Source organism: Sturnus vulgaris, chromosome 15 (assembly GCF_052056855.1).
Source record: "Sturnus vulgaris isolate bStuVul1 chromosome 15, bStuVul1.hap1, whole genome shotgun sequence".
NCBI lineage: Eukaryota > Metazoa > Chordata > Aves > Passeriformes > Sturnidae > Sturnus > Sturnus vulgaris.
The window spans coordinates 3,764,559-3,778,060 of NC_142257.1; the positions used below are offsets into that span (position 1 = coordinate 3,764,559).

General features: G+C 49.1%; 1 protein-coding gene across 4 annotated transcripts in view; it reads left to right on the forward strand.

Annotated features, from left to right (window-relative positions):
* Positions 1-13,502, forward strand: part of LOC148221958 (serine protease inhibitor Kazal-type 5-like) — a 105,909-nt gene that overhangs the window by 61,710 nt on the left and 30,697 nt on the right. Inside the window, exon 1 of one of the 4 annotated variants that reach the window (XM_088173953.1) lies at positions 4,230-4,323. The exons of the other annotated variants lie outside the window; for them this stretch is intronic. The gene's annotated coding sequence lies outside the window, so the exon portion shown is untranslated. Of the gene's footprint in view, positions 1-4,229; positions 4,324-13,502 lie in introns of those variants that run through there. 4 annotated transcript variants of the gene reach the window in all.

The following is a 13,502-nucleotide window of genomic DNA, read 5'->3' on the forward strand; positions in this document are numbered from 1 at the left end:
AACAAATGTGTGCTTGTTAATGGCTGGTATCCGCTCTCCAGTTGGGAAAATCAATACACCCTGACCCCATCTGTGCGTCAGCATGTTGCACACCTGTCCTAGCCCAATCTCCCCAAAGCTGATAAATGATGGCCAAACACTGCTGATAAACTTTAGCTAACAGCTCTTGACCCCTGAGTCGGGCTGAGATTAGATACAGCCCAATTAACACTTGCTCCTTCTCCTAATGACTCCTCAAGCTCAGAGGCACAGGCTGAAATTTTCCTGCAGCTAAAACCAGGGGTGCTGGGATGTTTGGATGGCTGATGGTTGAGTTTTATTGTCCTCACAAAACTGCTGTGTTTTGAGTGCCAAGAGTTGCTCCCAGGACACGGATACAGGATGCTGGGGAAGACTACTGGGTGTAAGAGCATCAGCACCTGCAGCCCTGCTGTGAAAAGCAACGCTGCAGGAATTGCTGGCAGTTCTCTGTGCTTTCAGCCTCGGTCAATGGCCTTGATTAAAGAAGGAGTTTGTCTTTGATTTAGGGAGCCTTTGAACATAGTGGCTAAACATTTCTTTTCCATCAAGGGTTCCCTTTGATTTCTGCATGTAGTCAGCTCCCTATATCCCTCGGTGAGTTTTGCACTTGAATTGCTTCCCTAATAAATGTGACATTATTTTTGATGCCTCATACGTTTCCAGCCTGGTTGTGAGAGTGAGATGCTTTGCAGTTGAGGCACTGTCTTCAGCCCATCAGGGATATGAGGAGCAGTCCTTTTGCTCTGGTAACAGAGATGAAAAAATCCACTGCTGAACCTCCTTTTCCCCAAGCAGCTTTTAAATTGGGTTTTTTTCCCTTCTACAAGAGGAAGTGGCTGCCAAAGCCCATGGCTGCTGCCTGCAGTATGATTTTCCTTCTTATCCTTATTCATCCCTGCCAAGATCCTCTTTTCTTCATTCCTCCCCATTTTCTGAGCTTCTGGAAGCCCCTGGCTCACAGTTTCAAGCCCCACTTAACAAGAAACTTGGTTTTCCAGTTAAAAAAAGACCCGAGGCTCTCATGTTGTGCTGTAGTTTCTGTAGGAAATACTTGGGGATGTTGCATCTTGTATTTTTCCCTCCGTGTATTTTGGAAGAAGGAATCTAGCCTGCTTCCAAGCTCAAGGCAGCCTCGCAGTGCCTGCACTTGGGGCATCCATCTCTCTTCCAGTGCTGAGGTGTTTGCCAGGAGCAGATGGTGAGGGGTGTGCTGGAGGCAGCTGATGATGCTGCATCTGCCTGTTTAGCTGAGACATCCCTGAGCTTTGTGCTTTGCTGTTCCTCTGCTCAGGACGAACTGCAGGGCTGCAGGTCCTGCTGTCCCTGGGATCCTCCAGGATTTACACTGAGGGTGATCAGACACTCCTGGCAAGGGGCTGACAGCCCTGAGTGCAGCTCCCTGAGGAGCAAGGGAGGGAGGGATCACAAGTGCCCTTGTCCCTGAGCCCAAATTCCTCTCTGTGTGCTGTCCCCCTCACCGTGTCAGCCTCTTGACCAGCTGGGGTTCAGACCCAGAGATCTCTCCTTCTCTCCTCTTCATCTCCATCTAGGTGCTGACATGGATCAGACACAAATGCAGCTGACACAAGTCCCTTTTACTCCAGGAACTGCAGTTCCACCTGCTGGGACTCATTTTTGCATTTTGTGCCCTGCTGACATTCCTGTCCTTTCATTGGATCTGGCATTTTGGTGGTTAGGAGCAGCCTCTCTCAATGGATCCAGGCTCTGCCATTCCCAGGATTCCATAAATTCAGCTTTCAGCTATACAGAGCCCTGGGATTTTTATGGACATGGAACAAAGATGCATAAATGATAATTAAAACCTCTACAGAAACATTAAGCTACGGCCAAAAGCATAAGTCATAAATAATTATCATGATGACCAGCTTTGCATTATGATGATGTATTATTATTACTAGAACTAATGTTATGAGACTGAGAAAGTCAGCACTGGAACTGGGGAAGTAAAACGCTTGGAGGAGGTCTCTGGATTCTTCCTGAGAAAAGGGCAATGGACTAAATGACCCTGTGCTTTCAGGGATATTGCTTTTATGCCGTTCCATTATATTAATATTTAAATGGGGCGTTAAAACATTGATGACACGTAAGAGCTTTACTGCCTGTGCATTATTGAGATGCAGGTCTTGCTCTGTCTGGAGCTTCAGGATTGCCCACACACGTGGACCAAGGAGCCTGTGGTGTTTTACCACATTAGGCACTTAACATCACCTCTGTGTGTTCCCTGATGGAAAGCACAGGAAGCATTTTCAAACAAAATTGTTGCCTGACATCCCTTGGTCTTCCAAAGGTGAATGTGGGGCAGGTGAGGCCAGACAAGCCTTGGAGGGAGCTGGGAACCAGGTGAGAGGCTCCCTGCTCTCCTTCTCGCCCCTTGCCCACCCTCTCTGCCACCAGGGACTCTCACAGAGCCCTTCCCACAGCCCCAGCACCACCCACATGGGCCAACCTTGTGCCAGGTGTCACAACATCTCCTGATATCACCCCAGCTCCCAGGAGCTGGCACTGCACCAGGAGCTCTGCTCCTGCTTTAGCCCATTCTCTCCCTCTCGGGTTCAGAAGGCAGCTGGAAAATGTGAACCACTCCAAAGGAGCCTGTTGGTAAATGACATTATTTTGAAGAAGCTTAAGAACCATTTGCGGTTTCTAAGCTGTGATTCATGATCATCTGGGTCTGGTTTGTGATCTTTGAATGTGACTGTGTTGCAATTTCCCGAGGGCACTGGTGGAGCTTGTTGCTTCTTGCCACTCTCCGGACTTCAAAACATTCAAGGCTCTGACAAAAGTAAATCTGAGCTCTCTTCTGAGGGCTCTTTTTGCCATGCAGATCCCACCCTGGCTGGAGAGGAACTGCAGGCACCAACCTCAGTGTGTCCCACAGTCCCCTCCTATCCCATTTTCCATTTTGTTTGGTGGTTGCTGCACACAGCATCCAATTGGGAAGAGCTCCCAGCCCCAATCCCCAGCAGCTGCTGCTGCTCTGCCCCTCCACCAGAATCCCCTGGTGAACCCATCCCATTTTGTGCAGTATTTCACTCGCAGGTGGCACAGCAGGGATGGGCCTGCTCCCACCCTGAGAGCCCCTTTCCTGGTTCTGTAGGAAATTCAGCCAGAGATCCCTGGTTCCTGCTTGGGGATTGTGTATGGACTGGTGAATTCAGCAAATTGTGGGACCAGTGGCTGAAAGGAGCCTGTGACAGAGTGGGGAAGGCTTGTCTCTTCAGGGACATCTTCTTAGGATGTGGGTCACGTTTCCACTTCTTAGAAAAGAAATTTGAATAAAAGATTTGGTTCCCCCCCACCTCCGGAAGGAGAACAGCTGCTGAAGGCTGCTAATGTTAAAAGCCCTCAATTAGGAAGAACACTAAGGAACTACACAGGAAGCCAGAGAGCTGCTCTGTAGCTAAAATAACTTCTGTGAGGTGCTGTGATAACAGAGTGAGACCAGAGGATAAATTGCTGGAGTGACAGAGCTTTCCTGCCTTCAAGGATGGTCCCTGCTGTGGGAAGGGTCAGGACTCTGCCAGGGAGTGGGAATATCCCAGTGCTGGTAACTGGGATTGATCCTCTTGGCAGAACCTCCTTGCACAGCAGGGCCAGGCTGTGGGAACAAATTCTACAGAAAAGGTAAACTGAAAGGAACTTCAGCATCACACCCAAATGCTCTACTCTTTCCCACACATGCTGTAAAAATGGGTTGGTTTTTTTTGTACAGGCATGGAAAAAGAGAGTGACTTTGGGGTGGTTCATTCAGACCCTACAACTGGTGTTCAGGGGAAGCTGAGCTCTTCCAGGTGCAAAGAGTGGGGCTGAGCAGGAGCAGGCTGGAAGGGAACTGGCTCCATCTGGGCAAAATTCTGATCAGAGGACTTTCAGGAAGACAACCAATTTTTCTTCTTGGAAATAAAAAGCTTCTGGCATCACCTGCTGCTTATCTTGTTGCAGTGACATCTAGTTTCTTCCCAGGACTAAAGAGCACAACCCTGACTCCAATAGGAGCTTAATTGCTATTAATCTTGTTAATTGAATTTGGTTCTCCTGTGCCACTTTAGCACTCTGACTGAAGGAGGGAAATTGAAAGTAAGGAGACTGGGAAATAAACTCAGCTGACCTAAGGCATGTGACTCCTCCTGATATCATAAATATCTGTCCCTTCTACATTTATGGGGAGCCTGGATGGTTTGGAGAGCCAGCAAAGGGATTGCTTTGAGAAGTGCCTTGGGTGCTGCACCAGGAAGAAGTGAATCCTGGCAGAATTGGTTGTGAGGGATCTGCAGGCTGAATGTGAGTTCTTAAATTAAGTTGATTTTTCAGGTAATGAGGCTTGGGGTAGTAGGGGACTAAGTACACTCTCAGGGGTTGCCCTGCTTTTGTAGGGCTTTACTTGAAATCTGGTGTGTGATTTATGATAGTTTTATTTGGTTTCCAAACCAAGTGTTTGGGGGGGCTGTCAACAAAGTTGATTTTTCTAGATGGTCCCTGTCCAGGGTGGACCTTTCTCAGATGGCTCAGAGGCACAGACTTTCGTGTCAGAGCTGTCTCTGCATCTGCTCCTGGGCAGAGAGCAGTTGCTGTGTGCCAGCTTTTGGGCAGCCCTGCTGTGCTGGCCCCTGCAGGGGTTTCTGTGCTCACCAACAACTCCCCCAGCAGGACAGCCAGAGTGGGCTCTTGAGAAACACTTCATTCTTATTTAAATTTGTTGTGTTCTGGTTAAGGAAAGGTTTTTGAGAAGGAATGTTTAAGGCAATGAGTTCCATTCCCTCTTATTTGTGTGGCTTTTCTCTCTAACTTGAACTTAGTTTTGTAAACTGGTTTAAGTATCTATTCTGGTGCATCCTTGGGTCGTTCACTTCTCAAATATGACAAAGGTTAATGTACTGTTGGTCAAGATCTTGGTGGCCCATTAATGGAAAAGCAAATTTGGGCTTGAAAAGGGCTTGGCAAGTAGATTTCTTGGGCAAGGTGGTTCTATCTTCTAATGAACCTTATCGAAAAGAAGAGCAAAGTAAATGCTTATAAAGTTGAGAACATGCTAGAGAATCCACCCATCTGTAAAGAAGTCTCTTGTGGTGAATGTTGAAGGATCTGCTCAGTCTCTGAGGGCCCAAAGTCCTGCTGAGCTTGGTGGCTTTGCTTCATATTTTGATTCTGGACTGAGCCAAGCTGCAAAGGTTGCCTGGAGGAGTTAACAGGAGTTTTGTGAGGGTGTTGCCAAGGTAAACCTCATTACTGTTATTTAAGGCATTTTGGGTTTGTGGTCATGTCCTGCAATTGCAGTATCCAAATGCACATCTAATCATGGTGCTTGAATAGGGTGGGTTGGTCTCCCTGCTCAATTCCAGGGTGTGTCTAAGCAGCTTGGGCTCTTCTTCGTGCCCTAAAAAGGTGGTGAGAGGCTCAGGAATGGAAGAGATGATGTCAATGCTCAAGAAAAATACACAAACCCATGGTTTTCAGTTGAGGAGGAAGACAAACCACACTCAGAAATTGTTAATTTTCATATCCCAGAGCTGGTGTCTGCCTTTCCCTTCTCTCCCTGGTGAACAAAATCCCATGATATGTTGAAGGACAAACAGTGGATCATCCACAGCTCAGTGCCTGTCCCACACAACCACAAGGAGAGGGAAGGGCCTGATGAGCAGACGAGAATATTCTGTAGAAAAGCAGCTGCTTTTTGGGGTCTGGCTTGCATGGGGGCTGTAATTGATGAGCTGGGAGGTTGCCTGGGGACCCCGGTGGGAGGGATGGGACAGGGACCGGGTGACAGCAGGTGGCACTGTCTGCTGTGAGCCAGCCCCAGGCTGTCCCTGCTCCTTGGGGCATCTCTGCTTCCCCTCCCTGGGGCCGGTTTGCAGCCCGTGTTGGAGGGGCAGCTGTGACACCTTCAGCGGAGGAGGGCAAATCTCCCTTTTTACGGTGCTACTGTGACTTGAGGTCTGTGCTTTGCAATAAATTCAAGGCACCTGTTTTAAAACAGTACATATAGTGATTCTTGATGCTAAGAAAAGCCTTCCCTCGGGATGGTACTTCTATTCCAGATCCAGCAAGGCTTCTACCCCCGCTGCCTCTAATAACTGCAGTTAGAGAATTGCATTTCATCTGCCTGAAATTCTCCTGCCACTTAACGCTGGACTGATTTCAGCTCTTTCTAGTATTGATCTGGCATTGCAGAGCTTTGTTTAAAGGTTGCCCCTCTCCATCCAAAAGGCCTTGGGATTCCTGCATCTTCACAGGGTTTAGTGAGCAATTTGGAACCTCGGGGTGAGTGGTAATGAGTAATTGTCAGCGGTTAGTGCTGAGCCACAGCCATTGGAAATGATGAGAAAAATGAACCAGTGCTTCCCTGCGAGCCCTGCAATTGTGGGTTTTCCCTGCCACTGGGGCAGTGGAGGAGCAGGAGTCCCACCCTGGGTCAGCAGTGTTGCAAAAGCCAGACAGACTTTCACCCACATGCTCTGAAGAACCCTGGGGACAGAAATTGCTGCTGAAGTGAAAGGGAGCAGCATCCCAGCCCTGCCTGGCCTGTCCCACGGTGTCAGAGGAAGAGTGGGAGCACTCCTGGATGCTGGGGGAGGGAGGAGTGCCCATGGGCTCATGTCTTCCACAAATAAATAGTCATTTCAGGTGATAAAACGCTCCTTTTTTTGCTGGTTGCACCTCAGAGGTACACAATGGGCCTGGTGAATGTGGGTACTGTGCTCTGTGTTGGCAGAGTTTGAGTGAATCCTGGCTGATGGGGAGCATCACTCCCAGTGACAAATGTCCCATCCTGAGTGAGATGTCACCACGCTGCTGTGACACCTGCTGACTTCCTGCAGTTTCCCAGTTGAAGGCCAGCTCTCTTTCCAGCTCCCCTTCTGTACCAATGCCTTGGAGGTTTGTGGGGTTCCCTAAACCAAGCTTTGCCTGAGCTGGAGGAAATAAGGGTGATTTAAAGTGCAGAATGAGCTGGGATGTTCTGCCCCAGTTTTTAGCAGACGCTGAGCACTGCCAGTAGCTCGTGCTGTGTTTTGGCTGTGTCTACCTGTGGTCACATCAAAGTTTGTCCCCTTACTCTGAAACTGTCCATGCTGAGCTGTTTTTTACTGCAAGATGTAGGACTTTTCCTGGCTTATTAAAGTCAGTAATGTGTGCGCCCCTGGCACTCCAGCTGGTCCTGGTTGCTGTGTCAGTGGCCTCCTCTGTCTCACTTGTCTCAGATAATTTTTCTTCCAAGTCATTGACTCGTGATGAACAGAAAAAGCTCCAAAAGCTGAATCATATGGGGCATGGAGAAAACCAGAGTTGCTTGATTTAGGTGCTGTGATTCCTGCAACATTTCCTGTGTCTGAGGTGCACCTGTCCATTTTTCTGATGGCCCCAGCCTGGGGCTGGGAGTCAATTGAAGACAGCCTTGGGAGAGGCTCTTAACTCTCTCCTCCTCACTGATGGGGAAACAGATAAAGATGCTTGCCTCCTTTGGAGTGCAGTGAGAAGATTAATTGGTTAGTGTTTGTGAAGTGCTTTGAAGTTGAAATAGGGCAGATTGGTGCTAACCTGGATTGCAAAAGCTCTGTTGTGTCATAAGGAGGTAAAGGCTGTGCTGAGGAGGCATTGGAAGCCTTAAAACCTCTGTCCTTCAGGTATCAAGCATCTCACGGGCTGATCTGGTCAAAACCAGGGATTAGGGACAATGGCAATTGCAACAGAGGCCTTTCCCTCCCCGCTGGTCCTGGTCCAGCCTGCAGCCCTGCTCACAGGGACGTGGAGTGGTGGGGAATGGACCCAGCGCATCCTGCCGGGCCCTGGGACAGAGCTGTGTGGCAAGAAGGGCTGGCACGCTTTGTGATGAGTGAAATCTGGTTCCGGGTTCAGCACTGGGGAAACCAGAGCCGAGTGGGGTTGAGTAAGATGGGCTTCTCCCGGGGAGGAGCATGGGAACCAGCGCACCCACAGCAAGAATGTGTTTGGTGACCTGGGTCTAAGCCACGGCGGGTGGGGGTGGCTGTGCTGGAGCTGTGTTTAGCCTGGGTGTGTGTCCACCCACTGCTGGTTGCTCAACAGGCTGGAGGAGGAGGAGGAGGCCATGCTCACTTGGCTGCTCGTGGTGCCTGGTGAGGATTCCCAGGCGCAATGGGATGGCCCAGGGAAAAGGGAGCTTCCATGGGGTGTCCAATGCTCTGGGTTTGGGGCAGAGCACTGCTGGGGTTTGTTGTTAGCCTTCTGCATTGTCCATGTACTGCAGGGCCACAGTGGAAGAATGAGTCAAAACCCACTTTCTCTTTTTCTGGAGTAGTGGACAGAGCAAGGCTTTGTCCTGCAGTATAAGCAGCGACAGAACCCAGCAGCAGAGCTGGCTGTCACACCCAGTGCTGTCCTGAATGAGACCACACTTGAAACTTCCTTTCTGGAAGGACAGATGCTGTGCAGGTGGGTCAGCATTCACCTGCCACCTCTCTTGGACCCTGTGGTCTACCTCCCATGGCACAAAGTTGCTGAGAGGCTGCTGGGTATAGAACTGTGCAAGTCAGGCCTCTGACATCCCATTTCTCTGCTTTTCATGGTCCCTAGCAAGCCGACCACCTCCACACTGCTCCTGGCTTGGTGCCACTCATGAGTCAGGGAGAAGTGGAGGTGGTGCTGGCCTTGGGGTGAGGAAGGTTGTGGTGGTGGCAAACGTGGAGGCAGAGTGAGCAGTGAGCTGTGGGTGAGCCTGGCTCCAGACCAGCAGCAGGAGCCGTGCCTGGCATGGGTTGGCCACTTGTGTGCATCCACATCAGTTTCAGCAAAGACTTTTAGAATGAGTGTTCTCCTCATGGGATTGGCTTTCCCGAGGTTTGGGGCTGCTGGGATGGGAGAACTTGTAAATCTCCAATGGGCGTTTGGAACAAAGCAAGGGAAGAGCAGACCCAGAGCCACCTGGCCCTGTGGCACACAGAGCTGAGCTGCAGCCCTGCACAACCTGTGGGCAGCCAGACCCTCCTGGAGCAGCCTGGGCTTTGGCAAGCAGATCAAGGGATTTGAGTGGGAGGGGATGAACAGCATCCCAGGGAGGAGCTGCCTGTCGGGGAAGGCTGGGGGGCAAGGTGGAGTCTGGAGCAGAGCGCAGGTGTCTTTCACTTTCATTGGCTCCTCCTGGGACTGTGAGCCAAGAGGCAACACCTGGTCCTTCCAGGGAGCTCCTGCTGTCCCTTCCTGCCTGGCAGAGCAGGTGGGACCGCTCTGCCTGTGCCATATGTGTGCTTGGTGGTTATCCGTGGAGGCTCTGCCCCATTCCTTTCCCCTGGGAAGGATCAAACTGCTGCTGCAGCTTTGTCATCCAAATGCCTTCGAGTGGGGAAGAGCTCGGGGACCTGTTTTACAAGGGTCAAACAGATGTAAATAGCTTTTCTACAAAGATTTCTGCTCCATTTCCCCCATCCCAAATGCTCTAACAGCCCCTGAGGAGGTTTCTCTTTGCTTTGGTTACTGTACCCCGCTGAGTACTCAGCCCACACAGCCAGTTTTGGGCTCTCCAAGGTTTCTTGAAGAAAGCAGCCAAATGTTTGTTTTGTGGACATCCTTATAACGCATATGGATTTTCCAAGGAACAGCCAAAGGCAGGGGGGGGAGGGAGGAACCAAGAGGAACTCTTCATCTGGGTTGACTCATGCATCTTGTTTCAGCTGGGTTTATTATTCATCATGTACCCATTACTGCCTGGGGCCTGCTTAGCTCCATGCTCAAGAAAGGGTTTTTTTTCTGTTTAAACCACATCACTGAAGTGCTGCTGAGCACTTGTTTGCTGTTGCCATCAGTGCCTCCACTGCAAAGCCTTGGGACAAGGCAGGAGATAACTAACTTCTTCTTCCTTTTCTGTAGAAAAGGGTTTTGTTCCTGGACAGCCCTACACCACCCAGCCTGAGGAAGGAAAACTGTCATGCCAAGTTAAATGGCATGCAAATGTGATGGTCTCATTTGTGTGTTTTTGTAACAACAGCTGCAGGCGAAGGGTAAGACAGGGAGGTTGAATTTTGCCTGCAAGTCTTCTTGTCCTGAGCACTGGTTGGATGAAGGATGATTAAAGGCAAAACTAATTGTTTGAAATTGAGAATTTCCCGTGAAATGACAGCTCTGCTTTCTAGTGCTGTTCTCTTCTGTAAGCATGCTCATTTGTGTGGGCACTGAGTTCCCTCTGTAGTCCCCAGACCCACCTTCTCTGGAGGTCCATGGTGCCAGGGACAGCAGTGCTGTCCAAGGAGATGCTGCCATTAAGGCAGACCCACTATGCCAACTTAGAGAAAATCACCAGAACCACTACCTGGGCATTATTTTTGGTGTTGGAAGTTCCTGTGGAAGCAAAATCCAGTGATGATGTGCTAGTCCTGGAGAAGTGAACCCTCAAAGATGACGTTCTTAGGGAGGATGGGCAGGGGGAGAAAGCATTTAAGGCCTCCAGGGAAGCAGTGACACCTGATCTGCTGTTGTGAAGCTGAGCTATTAGAATTCTACTTTTTGGCCTAGGAATTCCTATCAAAGCTTCCTGTTACAGAAACCACAGTGAATGAAGAGAGATGAAATTCTCAGCTGCAGCTGGGTGAAATGGAAGCACATTGTGAGCTCTCCCAAACCTTGAGCTGTTATCATGGAGCTCAGCAGATGAGTGTGAAAAGATGGTGGGGACAGTGAATTGAATCCCAGCTTCAGCTCCAGGCAGAGAAAAGAGCACCTTACCTTAACCACTGGCTTGTTTGGTGGCCACTGGCAAATTTCCTTTTTCTGTATCCCAGCTGATAAAAAACAGATACTGCTCCAGGTCAGCCTCTTCAGGCTATGGCAAAAGTGGTTCAGTTGCTATAAAGCCCCTGGGAATTGATGGCCAGATACTCAAATGCCACATCTTTGTGTGCCCTGATGGAAGGGCAGCACCAGGGGCTCTGGGTGCAGTTTGGTGGGAAGCTGAGCAGGCAGCACCTCTCCAGCCAGATGTTATTGTGGCAGGAATGGCTTAATTCCCAAGGCAAGTCCTAAACCAGAAGGAAGACAGTGCTAAAACCATGCTTTGGGGGGTGAGATCCTGGGCTAGGACAGAGCAGCTTGCTGACAAAGGACAAACTGCCTTTTTCTTGCCACTAAAATCCTTATCCTCTGCTTACTGAGTGTGCCCTGTTGTCTACAACACAAATGACCCAGTTTGAATGGACTACTTAAATCTCTGAGCTATGCTGATGAAACACTAAAAAAAAAAAAGTCTTAGACCATGCAAAACATCTTTTCATTTAGGTTCACTTAATTTGTGGAGTGCTGGGGTTAAAAGCGGAAAAAAACCAACTTATGATAGAAAAGCCAAGTTCATGGATGTCCTGAAGTTATTCAAGCATCTTGAGAGTTCTTTATCCAGGGCAGGGGCAAGAATTTCCCACATCCCTTTGTTTCTTGTAAGTTTTTTGTGCTTTTGAGAGCTGTCTTTAGTCTTAGCTTATTAATCCTGTTTGGTGCAGTGGTGCCACAGGAGCTGCTGGGTCTAATTTGAAACAAGATGTGACAAGGGAACACAACCAGGAGTGGGAGGCAGAGGGTGTAATGAGATCCCAGGTTTGATAGCCTCTGTGTTGCTCAACATGATGTGCTTGGGCACCTTGTTTGCAAAATTGAGTCCCTTTTATAAGTTTAGGGAAAAATATCAACCTGAAGGTCCAGCTCAATATGTGGAGAGTAAGTGTTGGTTCTAGCTGTGCCTGAACGATTGATTTTAACTTCCAAAACATTTTCACAAGAAGATTGATGAGGCAGTAATTTTGGAGATGGATTAGCCCAGTAGAGGTGTTTTTGCCTTTTTTTTTTTTTTTTTTGTACACGAAGGGTTCAGTGGTGCTGCCTGTGGAGAAAAGTTACAAAAAGAAAAAAACTTCAGAGAGTGCTGGTGCTGTTGAAGCAGTGACACCATATGATACAAAACTGAGCAAGAACAGCCAAAGTTGGGAACTACAGCTCTGGGGAAATTTAAAGGTGAGGAGGGCAATGCACTGGTTTTTAATGGGAACTTGGGGAGTTATTAAAGGAAGGATGAGGGATCAGCAAGGATGGAGCTCATCAGCTGCCTTTAAAATGTAGGATGTGGGAAAACTGGGGGAAATGTGCTGGCATCTATCCCAGGCTCCTCTGATTTATTTTTAAATGAGGAATCTATCATTGTGAGATGTAAAGACATACAGCAGCTGTTCTCTGTGCAGGGATGTGAAAGTCCTTGGACATCCTGGGAGCCAAGTGAAAGTGAATCTTCCCTCTTTCACTTCCTATTCCTCCAGAGTAAAAGTTGATCAGCCTCTCCCTGCCAAAAGTGAAGTGCCAAGGGTTTCCCCTTGATTTATTTCTTTTATGATGCGTTTCCCTCTGCCCTTGCGGCTTAATCTGGTGAAAAAATGTCTGCAATTACCCCGGTACTGGGGATTTGGCATTGGGATTTGGTGACTCATGCAGTTCCTCAGCCAAAGGACCTTGTGAGCTTGGCCTGTGTGAATCTGGGAGCAGGGGTGGCTTTGGGAGCTGGGTTTTTACATGAGCTTCTTTGAGCTTCTTCAGCTCACAAAGCATCTAAAGGTAGAAGTGAAGCTGCAGGGGGAGGAGGAGTAAAGGATCCTGTGTTAGAAGAACAGGCACACAGGGGTGTTATGGGCTTTGGGGTCAGATCTGAGTATCTCCTCCCAGCCTTTGTGCAAGGGTGAGGCTGGAGGTCAGCAAAAAGAAAAGTGTGTGGCTGTTGGCTGGCTACAGAAGAGAAGAGACCATCGCTGGCCCTGCTTTGGCTCCCAAGTGCTCGTCCATCTGCAGCTCCTGTGCACGTCAGGGTTCAGCTCTCCCAGGCACCAGGCAAAGGGATTATTTCTACCACACATAAAAAGATTGCAGAGTTTGGCATCTGCTTTGAGGTTCTTGCTGCCAGGCTTAGTAAAGAGGCTTAGGAGTGCTCAAACCAGAGAAATAAATCTGCTGCACCTCTTATCAAAAATAATGGATAGTAGCCTTCAAAGGAAGAGGAAGAGTCTCTTTGTTTTGTAGCCTACTTATGTGTCCGGCCTGATTCTCACCCTTTGCACTGGTGCAAGAGTCAGTGTGGAAAATAAATAGAGCTGATATGTCTAGGAATAGATCTGGTGAGTGGGTGGGACACCTCTGGTGCTGGGGAGGCTCTTCAAAGAGGAAAGGCTGTCTCCACCTGGGCTGCTGCCCAGGGGCAGGGCTGCAGCTCACCAGGATTGCATGTGGCTGCCCGAGGGGGATTTTTATGGAGCAATCGTGGTAATTAGCAAGCACAAGTTTTTCCACGTACCAAACATTGTCGAGGGCAGTAATTCAGCCCTGTGCTTGTTATTGCAGTGAGTGTTGGGCAGGAGTGTCCTGGGAATTTGTCGCATCCCAAGTGGGGGGAGCCCATCAAAGTGTCCTCGAGTTGCTGATGTTGGCTTGCCACCCTGAAACAAAGGGCTGATGAAATAGTATTAGCC